Source organism: Pinus tabuliformis, chromosome 5_1, assembly GCF_031772625.1.
Source record: "Pinus tabuliformis cultivar Carrire ecotype Pingquan chromosome 5_1, CPIR1, whole genome shotgun sequence".
Taxonomy (NCBI): domain Eukaryota; kingdom Viridiplantae; phylum Streptophyta; class Pinopsida; order Pinales; family Pinaceae; genus Pinus; species Pinus tabuliformis.
The window spans coordinates 759,020,662-759,028,147 of NC_142305.1; positions in this window are offsets into that span (position 1 = coordinate 759,020,662).

Consider the following 7,486-nt stretch of genomic DNA (forward strand, 5'->3'; position numbering starts at 1 on the left):
GTGATAGGCTAGGAAGACGGGACCAATGACTTCCCATTATTTATTTCTAGCAGTCAGGGGGAGAGCTTGGGCTCTAAGACTGCATAATGCATAGCTCAGGGAAGATTTAAGGACATGACTGTGCAGTTTCTGGAGGTAGCGGGGTCTGGTTGAGGGAAAGGACACAGGGAAACCAACTGCACAATTTTAGATGTCAAGGGATGTGGAGCTTCTACGAATTTCTTAGTTCCAATAGCAAAGGGAAAAGCGTGAGGGTTGAATATGCGAAGTACGCAGTTCAAGGCAGGTTGGAAGACATAACTACATAATTATGGGGGTCAAGATCGGAAGCTGGACATAGGAATTATGTAGAGCAACAACCCTGGCGGATAGGGACTACGCATTGCACAATTCCAAGAAGAAAGGTCACAACTTAGAAGGCTGAGACTATGTAGTGTGCAGTTCAGTTGGGACCCAGTGAAGCTAAGTTGCTCGATTGGGAAGATTTTCTGAAAATAACTAAGTGTTGGATAGGTGATGAACTATTTTGAATCTTGAATGTGATTGCACACTTATCATACTTTGATGACACAACAACATAAATCATAGGAACACATGAACAAATCATTTCCCTTCGTGTGACTGCCTCACCACAAGATATGATAAGTGTGACACTTCAGAGAGGCTTTAGGACGACTATGATGACACTTGTTAGACAGTGCTCAAGACTTTGTGTATGGATGTGACAGATTTTTACATGGTTGGGACAACTCATATACACAAATACCAACCTTCAAAACCATTAGAATACGGTTGCAAACATTGCACGAAAGCCACACATGCCAAAAGATGACAGTTAACCCAACATGCAAAAAGGACCAAAGCACTGTAAGAAATCTCATGAAATGAACTCTAGTGTTTGCAAAAACATTATAAAAGACCAAGGAAGGCTTTGAAATTGAGTGTGAGCCAAAATTTTGGAGGGTGCTACAGTAGCTACAATAGGTGCTTAACTTATTAGAAATGTGTTGCAATGATTGTAATGATCACCGCATCTATGTGAACTCTTTTGTTTGATGTTAAATGAGTATTTCTCATTTGTGTGTGTCTCCATTAGGGTAGTACTATTACTTCTCTCTTAGAGGCTCACTTGATTTCCCTTATGTAGTAAAAAAACCTTGATACATCTCCAATCGAACATTCACAAGTCATACTCACTTGCTCATTCAAAAGCACATGTGTGCTTCTCTCTCATGCTAACAGATTAAGCAAAGGCATATATTTAAGTAAATGGTATTCAGGTCATATTCTAGATGGGACTCCTACACCAAACGTTGTGAGGTCTAACTGGGACCTCATATCGGGGAGATCCCCTATATGTTGGTAGTATCCATCACTGTCAACAATGGTGTACTGTGACATATGTACTTATAATGTACACTATGTGTGTGGCATCACATTATGTGTACGTTGTTTGGTGTCATGTGTCTATGTATATGTGTTTGTTACTTGTTTGAGATTGTATACAAAGTATGGTTTTTGGGTGGAGGCGGGATAGTCACTCTACTCCCAATACTTCTATTGATAGATGACTGTTTGGTTTGGTAGTGACTACCTATGTTGGTAGTGCCCATAATCATGAGTGGGCTTATATATATATATATATATATTGGTGGAGGTATAAGCCTCTAGAGTCCTTTGTTGATTCGTGGTGGAGATAAATCTCTAGATTCCTTTGTTGCTTTGGCAAGTGATCCAACATGATTGTGGGGTGGGTATCTGGGCATTTAGCTTGGAGGGTACCTAGAGCCCTGGAGAAGCATGTTTACTGAAGTGGCACCTAAAAAAATAGTTTAGAGAGTACTTAGAGCACTGGATCAAACACTTGGATCCATACTTTTTTCATGTAAGACATGCTATCGATCAGGTGCTTGTCGGGATAAGAAATCGACCCCATGTGCATACAAAGAAGAAGTCGTCAAATTAAGATAAGTATAAAACTTTAAACTATGAGCATGATTTATGATCACTTGGATTACTGAGCTAATCTGATGATATGTTATAGTTAGGATGACCCAAATTATGCACTAGCCTGGTTTGTAGTGGGAATTCTAGAAAAAAAAAATCCATGTTCACTGCAAGGATAAATGGTTGATAAGGTACAAATTACATTCATTACAATTCCTTTATGATTTGTGTACAACTATTTCTTCGGCATATGAATTCTAGACTTTGTTATAGTTAGAGGTAAATCTAACCCAATAATTTTTCATGAAGAAATAAATACACATGAAGTGCATTGGAGCCTAATGAGGACCTTTGGGTATGTGAAACATATACTACATAACTGTTAACACCGGAAAATCGTACACCTTCTATTACAATCCAGAAGACATTAAAAGTGTCCAACATAATGCAAAGGTGGACATTTTTCCAGTCGAATACATAATAAAGATTCAAAAATCAAAGGTTCTACTAAGGTCCAAAGTTTATAAAGGAAATCAATCAAGGCCACGTCTAGATTTATTATATAAATGCATGTGCGACATATCCTCAAAAAACCACGCAGTTGCAGAAAAGGTGCATCAACAGTCTGGGACCACTCTACACACTTGGAGCCAATTTCTTGATACGAGATCAACCTAGTACAGCCGAATTCGAGTCATCTTGGAGAAGTGAAGCCTCGATGGAATCCTCTTGTCCTATTCATGTGTCTTTATCATACATGTACCACGAGAGGGAAGAGGGATTCAAAAAACTCTATATAAATAGAACATGGGAGAGCCAAAAGAAAAGAAATTGTTATGCTGGCCAAATTGCTTGTAAGCAAACAACCATTTCATTATTGAACCAAGGAAGTGAAGAGCACTAGCATGTTGGCCAAATTGCTTCTAAGCAACCCAACATCTTAGTGAGTGAAGAGTAATCCACCCTTTGGAGAGTCTTCACACTTCTTTGAGAGAGAGGAGAAACTTGCAAAGATATTGAGGAAAGGAAACATCCTTGCTGAGGATTTTTGAGCTCCCTAGATCAAGGAATTCTCTTCAAGTGTTTTAGTATTTTGATTATATTCAGCCTCTACCGCCTGCAATCAATAAAGGGATATTTTTCCATATATTATTGATGTGTTTGCTCCATTTGAGCATTGTTATGTTCATGCACCTCTTTGTTTAAGTTTATGTTTATGTATGCATTGTATCCATTATTTACAATGTTGTGTTTATTTAAGTCTGTCCACTAACAACACCAATTTTGACTGTGATCCTTTGCAGGTAACAATCCACTTCTAAGGGGGTGTTGTTTGGTACACTTGTGCTCCAAAGACACTACAACATGAATGGTGAAGATAATGATCTCTTTTCATTAATCTAGAGATTGTTTATAGGACCTCCTCTCGGCACAAAAATCCTTCAAGGTGCTCATCACCTCCCTGGATTTTTTATAGTCCCCCTGGACCTATTTTGAGCTTGTGGAAGTGAATAATTTTCAGAATTTTCTCACCCGCATGTTTTCTTCTCTGATAGACGCAAATCACACATCTGTGTCTATGAAAAATGTGAAGCATGCGTCTGTTTCTATGAAACACGCATGGTAGATAGAAAAACAACAAAAAAGCCTTGTATTTTTCAGTTTTCTCAGGTGACTGACAACCTCTTGTGAATTTCCTTCACCTCTACATTATTTGTTTTCTATTCAATACCCCTGGTTGCTTGAATGAATCCTAATTCATCAAGAAATTAGATTATTATTATTATTATTTATTTATTTGCAACAAAAACCCACATAGCTTAAGTAGGGAGGAAAGTAAGTGCTTAAAGTGCTTATAATCCACATATGTTTTCAAACTATTTCACTTAATTTTTTGCAAATCATATTAGCTTAATTAGTAAAGCAAGTGGCCCATTATCCACGAATCTTACTACTAACCAAAGAAACAAAAAAAATTGGTACTAGGAGAAAATGTTAGTAAAGAAAGTGAGTAATCCATGCTTCCCTTGCGTCTCCTAGACGAACTTGGGATTGCATATGAAAACCTTCTTGAAAATATTTGAATTTCCATCTCCCTTATTAAGCTCCACATAGTTTAATAAGAAAAATTAAGTGGCCCATAATCCACAAACAAATTTCTCTTTCCATGCAAGGAACAACCAACACCTATGGTAATTAAAGGATATTGAAAAGGATCATCGCATATCCAAATATTATCACACTTGTATGTTCACTTGCATCACACACTATGCCTCCATACACTTTGTACTCAAATATCATCCAGCTTTTGAATCTTCAGTTACTTAGTCTATTTTGGCTTACCAAGTCACCCCATAAGTGTAATAAGGCTCTTTAGAAACAACCATAACTTGAGAAAATTAAGTTTCCCCACAAAGGCCACCGAAAAATTTATAGTTCAGGTTAGGACCATTGGGGGTAGGCATCCCATAAGCCTCCATGGCCATGCTTCACCATTGAAACATAGTTTTTGAATTTTTAGGGAGCTTAAAAATCCTTCAAAATCGCATGAAAAAGCAAACCCGAGCATGGCAGAGACCCAATTCAGAGGGGGTTCAACTTAGGCCCAGTGAATACAGTACTCTTTAGGGATACCTGACCCATCTAGTGCTCAGTCCTAGTAACTGATTACCAAGAAGCTAAAGAATTGAATGCTCACGTGAGACAAAGGTACTTAGTGATAAAATATAGGGCATCCTTCCCTATAGGTGACAGTGCAGGAAGCACTCGACCCTCATTACCATTACCTTGGTTGATTCCTCGGTTGATCGAAGGTGTCACTAGTTCTTTCGGGACGATGCCCCATGACCCATCAGAGGTTCTCTTCGCAAGACCCAGTTACTTTGATAGTGGACAGGAAAATTAGGTCTTCATAAGACTATTTATCATATGTAACAAAAAAAAACCTATTTTTGTTTGCATTGTCACATAGTTTAATTAAAGGAAAATAAACCATTGATATTTTTGCTTTTCTTTATGTATGTGATCCAATTGTATTGATAAATATATCTCCGTCCATCACCAAAATCAAAGTAGCACACAATATAGATCAACACCATAGGGGAACCCATGACCCCACGTCGATCTAGGTGTTTTCTAAACCTTCCCCCATTGCTGGGAGTTGTACCAGGACTCTCACTGTTTACGCGGAGAGGACATCATTTAGCCACCATTATTGGATCTTCATTTATTGGTACAACTTTGCTTGGAACTGCTCCATGACAAGGTACACCCTTCACCATCCCTGAAGGATCCCTACACGCTACCCCCTTTGGGAATGCACACACTTCTCCTCCAGACATCCCCCAAGCTACCCATCAAGGTAATCCTCTCGTGATAGCCCCACATAGGACTCCGTTGCATATAGCTATCTAGAATCGCTTTGCGATGGTAGGGAATGCACATATCCCGTTTTTAGCTTCATTAAATCTCCCAGATTTAAGCAAGCTCACAAATGACTCGATCGAACATGGCCAAAATTAGCCAGCTATTCCCACAAATATCCCCTCATATATTCCAAAATTTGAGGGAAAGCAAGGTGAAGACCCTGGGAACCACAACCTTATATTTCACCTGTGGTGTTCATCTAATAGTATCACAGAAGATACTATTAGATTAAGGCTATTTCAATGCACCCTTATAGACTATCCCTTTGTGTCTCGTGAAACCTTTAGCATATTAGCTAAAGTGTTCCTTACTTTCTTCCAACTCCCAATCTATCATAATTCTCAGTTGGAACTTCTAACAAACTTCAAACAAACACAAGCTACGTACATCTCGGACCATATCTATGAATGATGGAAACATCGCAACTTGTGCAAAACTGATTTTGAAGATAAAGTCCTCTTAGACATTTTCTTGAGATCCCTCACCTTTAAAATCTCAAAGGACGTGGCTAAAACATTCCCGCAAAGCGAGGAAGAAGCCATCAGTAAATCCCAACAACTGGAGTTGATCTACAACCAGTCGGGGTACATTTAGCATGTACTTCCAGATGCTCTGTGCCTACAATCCTATCGAGAAATAATAGATGAATCCAATACTGCTGACAGATTAATTTGAGCCCTATCCCAAAGACATCACAATAGTAACTACCAATACCCTGTGTATCCAATGAATGGCCCATCTTACGATGCTACACCACCATTACAAAATACAGGGTATTATAATGGTCAACCTGCACCTATGCAAAATATAGGCAATAGGGTTAACCAACACCAACCCCCCCAAGGAGGCTCGTATCATCCCCCACAGGGAAATCAATACTCCTCCTGGAGTACGGATAAAATTTCTACTCCCCTGAACCATTACGTTAACCAGGGACATGAGAACTAATTATCTTCTTTCCCAAAACTGCAACAAAATATCCCGCCAAAGAAAAATAAAGCACAAATAAATCTACTACAACCATCTCTCGCTTCATCGCATCAATCAGAGGAACAAGCAAATTTGGTTAATCCTTCTAACAGTGCTAGGAAAAACCCAAAAAATAAGCCAAAGGGAGAGCCTGAGCAAGGAGGAAAAAATTAGTAGTAACCCCCAAGGGCATTGGGAAGGGACAACCCTAACCAGAACCAAAACCAGGATACGGCCAATAACAACTCGCAAAAACACGGAAAGAAAACTAGTCTTTGGACTAATCATGCATGTGCCATTTGCGGGGAGTACGACCATTATACCCATCACTGTCCCCAGCTTCCTTATTTAAAAAGGATACATGCCAATAGGGGGAAAAGTGGCCAACTAACTGCAGTCATGCAGGAACTGTTTCCCCATCAAGGAATTGTTAACACACAACAAACTTCCCAAGCTCACCCATCTGGAGGGAACCTAAACAATACTCCTAACCATGATATCCTCATGACAGGAGAGGAAGACCTCTTGAAAATAAGGAATAAAACTTATGAGGCTACCAAGAGCCCAATCCATCCACCTCAGCTAAGACCATACCTACTGGACCATTTGTCAGGCGGAAAGAGTCGATTGTGCGGACACAACCAACCTCCCTAGGAGCCTAAGACTCTCTAGTGACAAACAAGACAAACAAGAGCAATCCTTCTCTAAACATGCATTTACTATATAAGAAATCAAGTGTTTAGATCCTACCTGTAATCCAACGCTGTTGTAGCAGTCCAGCTCCGCTGATCCGGATGAGCTCCTCCTTCACTTTGAAACCTGCATCCACTAACAATCAAACGATTAAATAGCACTTGATAATCTCATAGAATAAAGCATATTTAACACATAGACCAAGGAGTACATGAAACAACTTGTAAATAACAAGTTATTGAGAAGAATGGACTCATTTGCATTAATAGGTAACAAAAGGAACAAATACAACCTGAGCCTTGGTGTTGTGCAAGTCCCTCCCAGGGTCCATCAAGAGTTCTCCTTTACTTTGACAAAGCTCACCCACTTCCAAATAGAACAAGCAAAGATGGCAATCTCTCCTCACAAGCTTCTAAATGGGAGTCCTAATTCCAGCAGCATCTACCCATAG